A 12,280-nucleotide genomic window follows, 5' to 3' on the forward strand; every position below is an offset into this window, starting at 1 on the left:
ATAAGATTTGAAAAATTAGCCAGTTAAAGAAGATAGCACTTTTTATTAATATGTAGGGTTTCTTCATGCTAATTAACCGAATTTTTATGTTTTGAATCTTTACTGACACTTCTCCGTTCCGTTTTCCGGCCATAATGCAAATTTAGTTCGCGTGTATTTAAAGGAAGTTTTCCGGAGTTTAATTCAGAGTGTGGTCTGCCTTTCATGGCCACGTTACTAGATTGCTATCTTAGATAGGAGTTCTTTTCCTCGGCCTTGCATTGTAATTGTCGATAACTGAATTTCACCCCGGTTAAATTTTCAGCCAACTAACCGAATTTCACGCCGGTTAAATTTTCAGCCAACTAACTGAATTTCACGCCGGTTAAAGTTTCAGCCAACTTGGCGTTAAATTGATTTGTTTAGCCTTCGGCTACTAGCTTACGTAAAATTAAATTCTAAATAACTTAAATCTGACTTACGTTAGTGTGTCTTCGTCTTCTTATTTAGTTTTAAATGAAAAGTCTTTTACACCTTTCACTAGTTTTAGTTGTTTCTTTAGACTTAGCGATAATTCGCTTAACGTCTACCAAGAGTTTGAACACTCTGTTGATTGCAAAAAATACTAAACTCTAAAAACATTTTCATAGTTTTTCAATGTGACTTCGGTAAAATGTATCGGTTTGCTATACATAAAATATAATGCATTATAAAAGAAGCAACGCATAATAGAAAAAATTTCAGAATTATTGATAGCAGCTGCCGAGTGAATTCTTCCGCTAAACAATGTTTGAAACTTCATTCCAGTTTTGAGTCCCATGAAAAAAATGGTTTGGCTTCGTACGTTTTTTAAACAGTTGTGCCTGAGTGCAACATTAATACAAACAGGAATAGAAAAATAGAAAGTCCTCCAGAAAAGCCTTCGTCATGAGTGATTATCCTCAAGTCCTTTGAATTAATTCGATTAACAAGGAATAATTATCTAATAGCTTACATTAAAAATGCAATGGTTGTTGGCTATTTAAGAAAACATTACTAAAATCTAAAATAGTGCTTTGTTAAATAATTTTTAGCCACCAAAATTTGTGATTTTAGGCAAAATCAAAAATTTACTCTGCTTTTCTGATCAGGATAGAATCAGTAAACAAGTTCATGACCACTTTACTGAATGCTTTGCCTCCAATTATGAGAATTTCGGCCAATCAGATACGGACTCCATCCTCCTTCGCACTTGATTTCTGATTTGAGTAGATTTTTATTTTCCGTCCCGCAAACATTTGGCGTCTGTAATGTAATCTATTCTCTCGCTGTTACTTTCAGAGTACATTTTTCTTAAGAAACTTTTATTGTGTTAAGTTTTGTTTCATTGTTTAAATTATATTATCTCATGTGATCTATATAAGTAATGCATGAAGACTTATGATAATTTTAAACGAAAAAATACGTATGATTTTATTTCCGCAAAATCTGATCATTTTAGCATGCATTAACACCTTAGATGCGAGTGTCTGAACACCATGCATTAAGTGGGTGAATCAAGTAAACCATTATTGAAAGAGCTATGGAACAGAAAATTTGCATTAGAACTTGCAGTTAAGTTTCTTGATATATCTTCTTGAAAAGCTAAACATCTCGTGAAAAAAATAATTAACCTGCTTTAAAATTCGCATATGCAAACAATTGGGAAATTAATCAATAACTTGAATTATTTTCTGTAAAATTAACCAAAGAACTATGAAGCAGCAACAGAAAATAAATCAAGGAAAATACAAAATAAATCAAGGAAATCAAGGGATGATCTCATAGCAATTAATTTCCTTTAGAACAGAAAGAAGTTTTATTTACTCGATAAAAGAGCCTATCACTACTAACTTCACAGCTGTTCTCGGATCAAGAGAAAATAAACTCATCCACATACGTGAATTAAATAAACAAGTCCAACGGACATTTCGATAAAAAGTCTCCAAATCTAAACGTGGAAAATTCTCGGAAACAACTACAACCAGATTCTTACAAACAAGTAAGTAGCCTTCATTTGAAGTACTCCTTTCTCTGAGTGATGAAAGATATTTTAATTGGCAACTAAAAAAACAATGAGACATAAGATCCAGAATCAGCTGTTTGGCAAAATCGAAATGAGATTAGATTAGACTGACTAGAGTTTTCCGACACCAATACGCCAAAAGTGAATTTTAACGACTCCGAGGGGGAGAATATGTTGGAAGCATGATCTTTTTATTTCAAACGATTTGTAAGCTTATTAGTTGATGTTTTCAGTTACTCGTTTGCTTAAGTGAAACTATCCGAAGCGACCCCATGATTCGAAACGCACTCCATCTTCTATGAAGATAGTTGCCATGGGAATCTTCATGATTATCTGTTAATATAAAACTACGCTATGTTGCTATTTATTGTTACCAGTGAGTAGAATTCAGTTATTAATGTTACAGAACTAAAAAAAAACATTAATGATATAATTAAGGAGAAATTCGTGCTTCATTCCATGTAATTTGAGTTTTATACTCGGACATTCTCAGGAATTTCCTACCTTATAAATTTCAGTGAATAATTTTTATCAAATAACTATCCTTCGTCAAAATATTTCCTTTCAGTAGCTAAGTTCGCATTTTCATTTTACAATGTTTTCAAAAAGGCGATCCATTTAAAATTATTCAAACGATTTAACCTGAATGTCCATATTTCAAGTACGAAACGCAGCTGGAATATAAATCCAGATTGTCTTTCGCAAATCAGCCTTCTTGTGCACCTGACGAATTCTCTGAAACGTGTATTTAGACAGCACGATTATTTGTTATTGAATATAATGTTCCTAATTCTAGAAACAAATCTTCATGGCCATGTGCAAGAACATGAATAAGTGGACGGGACACCAGAATTTTACCATAGGCTGTACAGATAGTCCCACGGCACTAACTGTGCAACTTCGCCTCAGTTTTGAGGAAATGATACCCGGGGGGCGGCGGTTCGAGGGTCTGCCACCCCTATTCCTTTATCACTAACCACTCCAGGGGGCTTTCGGCTAGCCGTGTATTTTGAGTACCCCCTTGCCTCATAGACAATATACACTTCCAAACATCCCCGCCTTTTCCGAGATTTCGAAGCATACCCATTGATGCGACAGTCAGCATCAACTACTACCCTGGCAACCATGCCCATATGCAGTAGGGCAAACGAAAGTTATATCAACTATATTCACAAAATCCAGGAATATTTACAGGATACAATATATTTTCAGGCACATATCCAGACGGGAGTATCCCGTGCAATCTAGGACATTTGGCTAGCAGTACCTTTAAGTGTTGGTGTAATATGCTTAAACATATAGCTAATCTATAATGTCCAAACGTCCCAAAATGTACGCGATTATTCTAAACTTAAATTCTTCAACCATCATCCTGGAACGTAGATTCAGCTATAAAAATTTCCCTGTGACAAACACGATAAGCCAAGTGAATTGAAAACTGTTTTATAAATATAACTGAGAAGTATGAAATGAAAGCATCAGAAAGTACATAACAAACCAGAGTCAGAAGATCACTTTTTACATTTAGACTATGTTTTCTAGTAAATAGGTAAGTCTATCGCAATATGTATATACCCATGTCCCGGTTAATACAGTCTCAGGACTTGAGCACAGCGATAATGCAGGGTCTTTGATGTCCACATCCATTGGTTTTTATTAGGAAAAAATAAAAACATTGCACAATCTATACCTACTAGTACTTTTAGACATTCAAGACGCAATAGTATTTTAACTAATATTCAAGTTTTTATAGTGCTTAAATATGCACTGTCAGGTATTACGTTTTAATGAAAAACAAGTTTTTTTAACTTTAAATAAAGATAGGCAGTATGCCCAAGTTTTGTAAATCTAGGCAGTTATCAGTACTTGGAAGTGCCTCGTTTCAGGCATTACTGAAAAAAAATAGATTAAAAAACATTCTTTGGACCCTAAAAAAGCGTCATGCCTAATTGCAGCGGGTCTAACAAAAATCATGCCCATCATATTTTCAAAATTCACTATATTTGGAACTATGTATTGTCAATTGCATTTGGAAAGATACTTTGGATCTTTTCAGCATAGTTTATTACTATATGATGTACAGTAATACACTCTAAAACCGCACCACTCTTACGAAACTTCTACGAATTATTTCTTTATTAACAACTAAACGAAACATTTTTATAGTTATTTCTTCTTTAATATCGATTATAGAAATAATTTTTATCATTTGTTTTTATGAAACGGACATAATAATTAAATTTATCTGCGTTTAGAATCTCGTCGTTTCACTTCGCTACGGTAGAATAATTTATGAAACATCTCTTTCTTCCGATTTTCGTTTATAAACTATTAAGTGGCTGATAAATGAACCATCTCCATATTTTTCTTTAATGGGAAAGGAAATTATCTTCCACCAGACCGGCATGATTGGATGAAAAGTCAATGTTGCGAAACTGCGAAATAACAAAAGGCATAGTGCAAAGAATCCTGCATCTGCTTTATTATTTATCAGTATCCTAACTTATGTAATTAATATTTTTATGGTAGTAACTATACAGTAGGTATTTTGTTCGAATAATCAGTACATTTAAAATTGAGGGGTCGAACAAAATATTCGGTCAGGTTGAACTTCTTAATACAGAAAAAACGGAAGGTAAATAAATTTAATTATTTCGCGGATTCAGCAATAACACCAGAAGAAACACCATTCGACATTAATAACCAACAGAAAGTTCAAAAAATACAACGCGTCTAATCCTCTTTGAAGTGGCGTTGCAATCTCTTTGAGATCCTCGCTTAATACGTTCTACTACTGCAAGCAGCAAGAGTCTATAACAGTTTGGAAATTCGAAAACCGATTTATTTTAACATTTGATTATTAATTATGCAAAACTATCAATGAAATTAATGATTTCATGAATAAATAAAGATATATTAAATCATATAAACAATAATTCTGTAGCTTAAAAATAGCTTTTTTTGTACCATTTAGTTATTATCTATGAATTCAAAAATCAGATAAATGACACTTACCATATCTTAATTTGTTTTTATTATCAAAAACAGTTTTTTGTTACGTTGCAAATTTTATAAACTACCATCCTTTAAAAAGTCATTCTATCAGAAACATTATTTATTTGAGAATTTTAAGCGTGTGATTTCAAACACAAATCTTATAAATCTCTGATGGCAGGTTTCTCTCAAAATGCACATTTTTGGAAACTATTTTATCTGCCTTCTTAGTTGTAAAGTCACAATAAATCAGCGACAGCAGTTTTTGAAAGGATATAGGTAAAGGTAACAGCACTTGTATATAAGAGAAAACAGTAAAAATTTACTATGAGGGTTTTCGCATACTTTAGAAGAGGTTCGCATGGAAATCTAACATTTTAGCCTTCCACACGTAAAGCTTGTGGGGTTTATCACTGAGTATTTGCAATTATGAGTGAAAATCTTAAGAACTAGTAAGCGAATAATCGCTTGAGTTCAGGAAACGACAAGTGAGAAGGATGAACTATCCCTTTACTATTCCAATAAAATTTAACAAAACTCCGTCTTGGAGTGTACAATAAAAGCCGACACTTGGGCTTGAACTTAAGAGACTAAGAAATAAACTAAAACTAAGATTAACTAAAGAGATATAACCGAAGCTATCAAGATTCTAATAGAGTTGGCCCCTTAACTCTATTTGACTACGAAGCTTATCAAGGGCTTGAGTACGGCCGAGCGTAACAACAGCTTTGAGAGAGAGTAGCCAAAAAGCAGACGGGCGCAAATTAGAAACTCTGATTCTCTCTAACTCAGCAAGTAGACTTCGCGGTTTAAATACCGCTCCTCCTCATTAAGTATTCAGAGTGATTCCAAAACTACATTCTGGCCGGGAGTAGTAAGTTGAAGTTAAGAATTTGACAGGAAAGGAACTTAAAATTTAACTGTGAATAAAATTAACATAATACTTACAAGCTTACTTTAATAAATTCTTTATTTCCTCGTACTGTATGTTTTCTGCAATTCGTCTTCTGTATCAGAAAATATAATTTTAGTGAAGTTAAATAATAAGCAAGAATTTAAATTTGAAGAGATAATTTTTGCAGCCTAGTCCTGGGACGTGATAATACTCGTTGGTATTCTGACTGTTGCTTGTGAGTCAATTTTTTCACTTTTAGTTACATAAGAAGGGTTGCTAACTTAAAAGCCAGGTTCTTATTAATATTTTGAACAGAAACATTGACGGGTTATAGCGCTATTAGGTTGCAAGCAGTGGATGGTGTTTTATATCGTTCTTAGTTGTTAATTTCAAGCTGTAACACCAATAAATAGTTTTATCGTTTTTACCCTTTTAATGCTACCAATTTGTGTTATAGTGGTATTAAGTTAAAACAGGACGAAAAATAGTTTGGAAGTAAAAAGAGATCACTAAATTTAGTTTGAGCTCAGTGTAGCTCGACTATAGAAAACTCAAGTACCAAATGTAAAAATGCGTTACAAATGTTTAAATATAAAAGCCGATTTAGAACTTTTCACAAAATAATCATGGCGCGCACCATAAGTGTGCTGGTTAAGTGAGGCAGTGGTTATGTGTTAAGCACATGCTTTGAAAGTCAGTTATCAAAAACGCAACATATTTTAGAGATAGTGATTTTTCATTCTAGAACAGAATTCGTGGTAGTAGAACGCACCTGCTGGAAGAGTACAGAAAAAGGTGTACTAACAGCTTGTGTTTTCGTGGAAGTTAGAGATTTATAGCCGTTCGTTTTTTTATTATTCTTCCACCTGTAAAAGCTTGTTATATTTCTGCTCCAGGGTTCAATGGCAAGGTATTAATTATCAAAGATGGATGACATCACCTCAAGACAAGGGTATACGTTAGTCTTCGTTCTCTACCTTCGCCTACTTTGCAAAATAATGTTTAAGACTGTTTCATTATTCATCTATCACAGGTATAAGCAGACTGTGGCCCACATGCAGGTATTGGTCTGTAAATTCGACTTGAGTCGTAACAGACTTAGGTTTTGTTTTTGAAATACAGCTGTAATTCTCAGAAATCATGTTAAACATGTTTTAATAGAACAGACAATGTAATATGGTAATATGGTATGCATACATTCATATATTACATTATGCACTATATTATGCATATAATATTATTAAATTTCTCTCAAAGTAAGCACTATGAGATAACTGTTAAAATAATAAACGTGCACGCTTAGTATTATTTTGCATTAACCAGTTATTTATAATTTCATCCTTTACTATTACTTCTCTTTTTCGTTTCCTCATCAGATATGCAAATCAGTTAGTATATAAATCGAGGGTTTTGGACTGTAAGATAGAGCGTGTTTCTGCTCCTCGAGGCCCTGTTACTAGGTTTCGCCAGTTCTGATAAGATTGTAACTCTTCGGCTTTGCGTTATTGCTGCTGACATTTAATTGTTGCGCCGATGAGATGTTAAGAGCCAACTTAGAGTTAAAATCAGTTGTGTAGTCTTCGACTACTAGCCTACATTTTAATTAAATTTGACTGTTATTTTACTTTCATCGCCACAAGTGGTGGTTGTTTTGTTAAGCACGAGAATTAAGTTTTATGTTCGAGTTCTGATTGAATAAACAGGTTATTTTAACATTCTCAAGTCTATGTTGTTAACTTTAGACACAGCAATAATTCGCTCTATGTCTGTTAAGAGTTTGCATACTAGTTATGCTATCAAGCAAGTCAAACTCTATAAACGAAAGTTAAAAAATCTTTTACTGCGACCTACTATGAAATGGTGAGCTAATTCTAAAACAAATAGTAACTCTGTGGCAGATATGGCAAATGCATCAGCAATACGCTGCTCCAGCGCCATACTTCAAATTTTACTGATCGGCATTAGAATATACATAATATAACAATTCTCCATATCATTAAAAAACCCAAAAATTATCTGCCGATTACTTTCGTATCTAAGAAATCAATTTAATGATTTGGGATAGGAAGGACATCCGTAGATTGATTCCGATGTTGGTTGCGTGGGAAAAGTACAAATTAATACGTTTTACGCGAAAGCCTTGGAATACTTTTGCATCTCAAATTGCAATATATTCAATATATTCACAACTGATGATGCCTTCTCTTAACCTCCTGGTACACATTCCAAAGGAATACGTATGGGCTAAATAATTCAGCCGAAAAATAAATTAGTTCTTTTTTTCCAAACCATTGCGTTATTCTTCACTCAAATGAAAAGCTTTTTCCATTATTGCGAAAAACCTATACTTCTTCTTTCGCTTTCAATTTATTTTTCGTGAACTTCGAAGGATAATTACAGTCAGAAAAAAATGCGATTGGTTTGCTGTCTGGGAAAAAAAGGAGGTAAACTTAAAATTCATTCCCTGTAGGTATATAATTCCCTGAATAGAGAATAAGAGAAACAAGAATTATTTACTTTTGTGTATAAATACACAGAATTAAAAAATTGAATCATTGTCAATTTATTTCAGACTTTTTATTCAGTTCAAGAACTGTTTTACTATTTTAAAACGCTATACACACCTACTTGCGTCTCGTATAAAATCTGCTTGCGGCTGATCGATGATGTAAATGAATTCTAATATGCGGTTTCAACTCACATGAAGTTTCGGGCATCCTCTGTTTAGAATATTATCAGCGAATTATCCACCTCAGGCAGTTTAATTCACTAGTAGTGATCTAGCTTGATCTAGCTCATTTTTTTTCATTAAATCTAGATTTGAGGTCAGCAAAATTGAGTTTATCATCATGGATTTACTGAACGTGAATCTCAGGGACCGATGGGTAATTGGCAAAACACTCAGGCGCTGTCGACCTTGCAAGTAAAACTTATTTTAAAGTAAAATGCATCATATTTAGCTACACGTGGGTTAAAACACTCCTTCAGCCAAGCCCATTCATTATTATACCTGGAATCGTACCCGGAACGCAGGTAACCAGCATTCAGAGGTCTTATCCTCTTCCGCGAGGTTCAAGGCCCGCTGGCCTTGAACTCCACGAAAGCTTTTACTACAGCGATGGTTATTTAATGTAGTACAGCTAACTCGTAGCAAAGAAGATGACAATGATGTAATTGAGGTAAATCGAAAATACTTCATACGCGTTTATTATTTTTGTTAGGATAAGCGTGTGAGCGGCCGATTTTAGTGAAGTTGCACAAGTGCCTGTACATGTAATGAACAAAACCGAGTGCTGGATATAGTATAAAACATACTGGGTTTTGATCACCGGTGAGTAATGCAAAGTATAAAACTAATTTAAAATGAGTTATACTCAATGAATAAAAAAGACAAAACTCTGTACAGAATATTACAATTATATTAAAAGTATATTTCTATTTCTTCACGCAGTAGATATATAAGGAATAGTTTTGCAATTCAGCAACATTCCAGAACCACATAGCTATAAGAAAAATTAAAGGGAACATTGGTTATTATAATGCAGTTTTAATCAATGATGGAATTAACAAAGTCCGTCCGTTGTTTTTGCGCTATGCAATAAAAAGAACAATAATACTACTTGATTTGAAAGATTTTAAATTATATCCCAAGTAGGAATTCAACAGTGAATGAATAAAAATCACATGGAGTGAGTAACAGGGCTTTGGGAAAAGGTAGAATGTGATGCGCGGGATTTTTAAAACAATAATTGTGGAAAAAATCGAAACAGAATATTTTAAAAAATGTAACAACTATAAACATCAGTAAATTGCATTCACATTAATTGCATAAAAATTATACATATGGTTACAGTAAAAATATATTTGTTCAGGAAACTGAAATATGTGTGCATCTGGGTGAGGTTTGATTGCCCAATAACGGTTTTTTTAACATCATGATCGACGACTTGTTTGCCCGATAAGTTGCTACATCTCGACAGATTTGTTATTAGACTCTGCCTCAACGTTTTATTAAGCGAATTAATTTACTGTTATGTTTTTAGCTTCGATTTATGTGAGTAATTTACTTCATTTCTTGTCATCACTGGTATCAGTTGCGTACAGATCATCAAAACAGTATCTTTCTTCGTGATGCTAAGCAATCAGTGTGTTCAGAAAGTCTATCGGGGAAATGAACTGATCCGCTTTCTTCTACCCTTCAGATGTACACATTTGGCACACTCGACCGTTATATTTCCAAGATTTAAATATTTCTGATTTCTTCCATAAAAGCAGAATAATTAATAATCAATAAAGTTTAAAACCGAGCAACTTGTCAACCAATTTATCCGGAATTAGAAAAATCACATAAAAATTAACTAAAATGAGGGAATTCTCCATTTATATTTAAAGCTCAAGCTTAAGTATAAATAAGAAAATAAATATGAAACTATTTCCTAAAAATAGTTAGATAAGTATAATTCAATAAAATACAATTAAAACATTTCAGTGGGATAAGAGCAGATAACCTGTAGAGCCATTAGATATTTTTTGAAAGCTGGAGAGATGAAAAATGAACAATGCACTCGTCGAGACTCGAACTTCGGACCTTTCGAATACGCGCCGAGTAGGCTGACCACTACTTCAGGAATGCATGCTAAGAAGGCAGAAGAAATCCTTATATACTCCCTCCCAGTGCGACTGGGGATAATAGGACCCAGTCGCCAAATTCTGGTGGTGGGGAATTATCATGCTAAGAAGGCGGGAGAAATACCTTATAAACCTTTTTTTACCGTTGTGTAATCCGAAGTTTTCAGTATTATAAAAGGTATAAGACAAATAATCCTATATCTACTTTATTATTTATCAGTAATAGTGTAGCTACAGAATAGAATGTTTTTGGTTTCATTTAATCCCTCCGTGCCTAATATGAGAAATAAAGGAGGTTGCAAAATTCGAAACTTAGTCTTTAAATAAATAAATTAAAATAAATAAATAAATAAATAAATAAATAAAAAAATCATCAATTAAAAAAAAAAGGGGGGGAGCGGAACGAATCCCATTCTTCCTTTTGAGGAAAAAGACGAAAACTCCCTTATAATCTACTTTGAATCATGTTACTCTGCGGTAACAAAGCTCATTTAGCCTTAAGGAATTGGCTTTTGTTTTTGTCTTCCTATTGACTTATCGAATTTTGGTAATATTTATAAAAACAAATATTCTGCTTTTCCCTTTTTTCCCCCAATTCTTGTCCTTTTTGCTCCGTTTTTCAAACTGATGATTAAATTATTGGGAGTTGTAAATGAATTTTATTGATCACTGTTATCATCTTAAAAATCTTAAATTAATCATGGTTGCTTAAAACCCGACTGAAAGCATTCCTAAATTTGATATTAACCAAAAAAAAAAAAAAAAAAAAAAAAAAAAAAAAAAAAAACTGTAAATGTCATTCTTGCCAAAGTTAGATTTAGAGCTTCTGTAAATGGCACAATCACCACAAGAGAAAAATAATCATTTTTTAGTTTCTACTTACACTTACAGTGCTCCGTTTAACGCAAAAATTCTATATTAAGCTTGTAAAGAAGCATTTAGTTTTAAACTAACCAGTTTTTGTTCAGTTACTTATCTTTTCTATTTCCTGCCGGAATGATATTTCCGTTATGCGTATTATGCAAAATAGGGTAAAAAGATACTATTTAAGGCGATATCCAAGTTATTTCAGACAAAGCGTGTTCTACCCTTCGGCCTCGTTGTTTCGCTGATTTAAGCTTGCTATTTTACAACCATGTATATTAATTGCCGGTTTGTGTACGTCGTTGGTAGGGCCAAGCTCTAACTCGCGTTAATTAGCTCTGTGCAGCTTCGCCTGCTTATTTAACTTAGTTTTAATTTTATCTTTCTATTTTGACTTGCAACCAAGAGTATTGGGTAAGTTTGTAAGAACTAGGAATGCCGTCTGTAAGTTTCTTCTGAAGGTGAATAAAAGTCTTTTCACCCTTCTTACGTCTTGTAATTGATACAGCTTGAACTTAGCGAATAGTCGCTTCATCGTTAATGTAAAGATCTAGCCAGTAAAGTCAAGTTAATTCAGTTAGAATCTTATAAGCTTAATACTCGACTTTTGTGCCGTTAAAACCATCTATAATTTGATCTTTCCAATGTCCGTGCCCCGTCCAGTTACTTTACTCTAAAACAGCATTAATCAACCATGTGCCCAGAAAAACTTTGCCATTCTACGCAACATAAGATTTTTATCGTCTACATAGCCTAGCAAATTTTCAGCTTTCAGTGGTGTTGCCATTCGGCATGATCGTCATGGCACATGATCTTGGTAACAATACTTATGTGCAGACATGGCAGTTTTTAATAAAATTATATTTTGCTTAAAT

General features: G+C 33.4%; 1 protein-coding gene across 1 annotated transcript in view; it reads right to left on the bottom strand.

Moving 5' to 3' along the window:
• LOC118188898 (large neutral amino acids transporter small subunit 2-like) overlaps positions 1 to 12,280 on the bottom strand; it is a 96,435-nt gene that overhangs the window by 24,365 nt on the left and 59,790 nt on the right. The gene's annotated exons all lie outside the window — the stretch shown is intronic.

The sequence above is a fragment of the Stegodyphus dumicola genome, chromosome X2 (genome assembly GCF_044657685.1).
Source record: "Stegodyphus dumicola isolate Sdum_Otavi_A_Nest chromosome X2, ASM4465768v1".
Lineage (NCBI taxonomy): Eukaryota > Metazoa > Arthropoda > Arachnida > Araneae > Eresidae > Stegodyphus > Stegodyphus dumicola.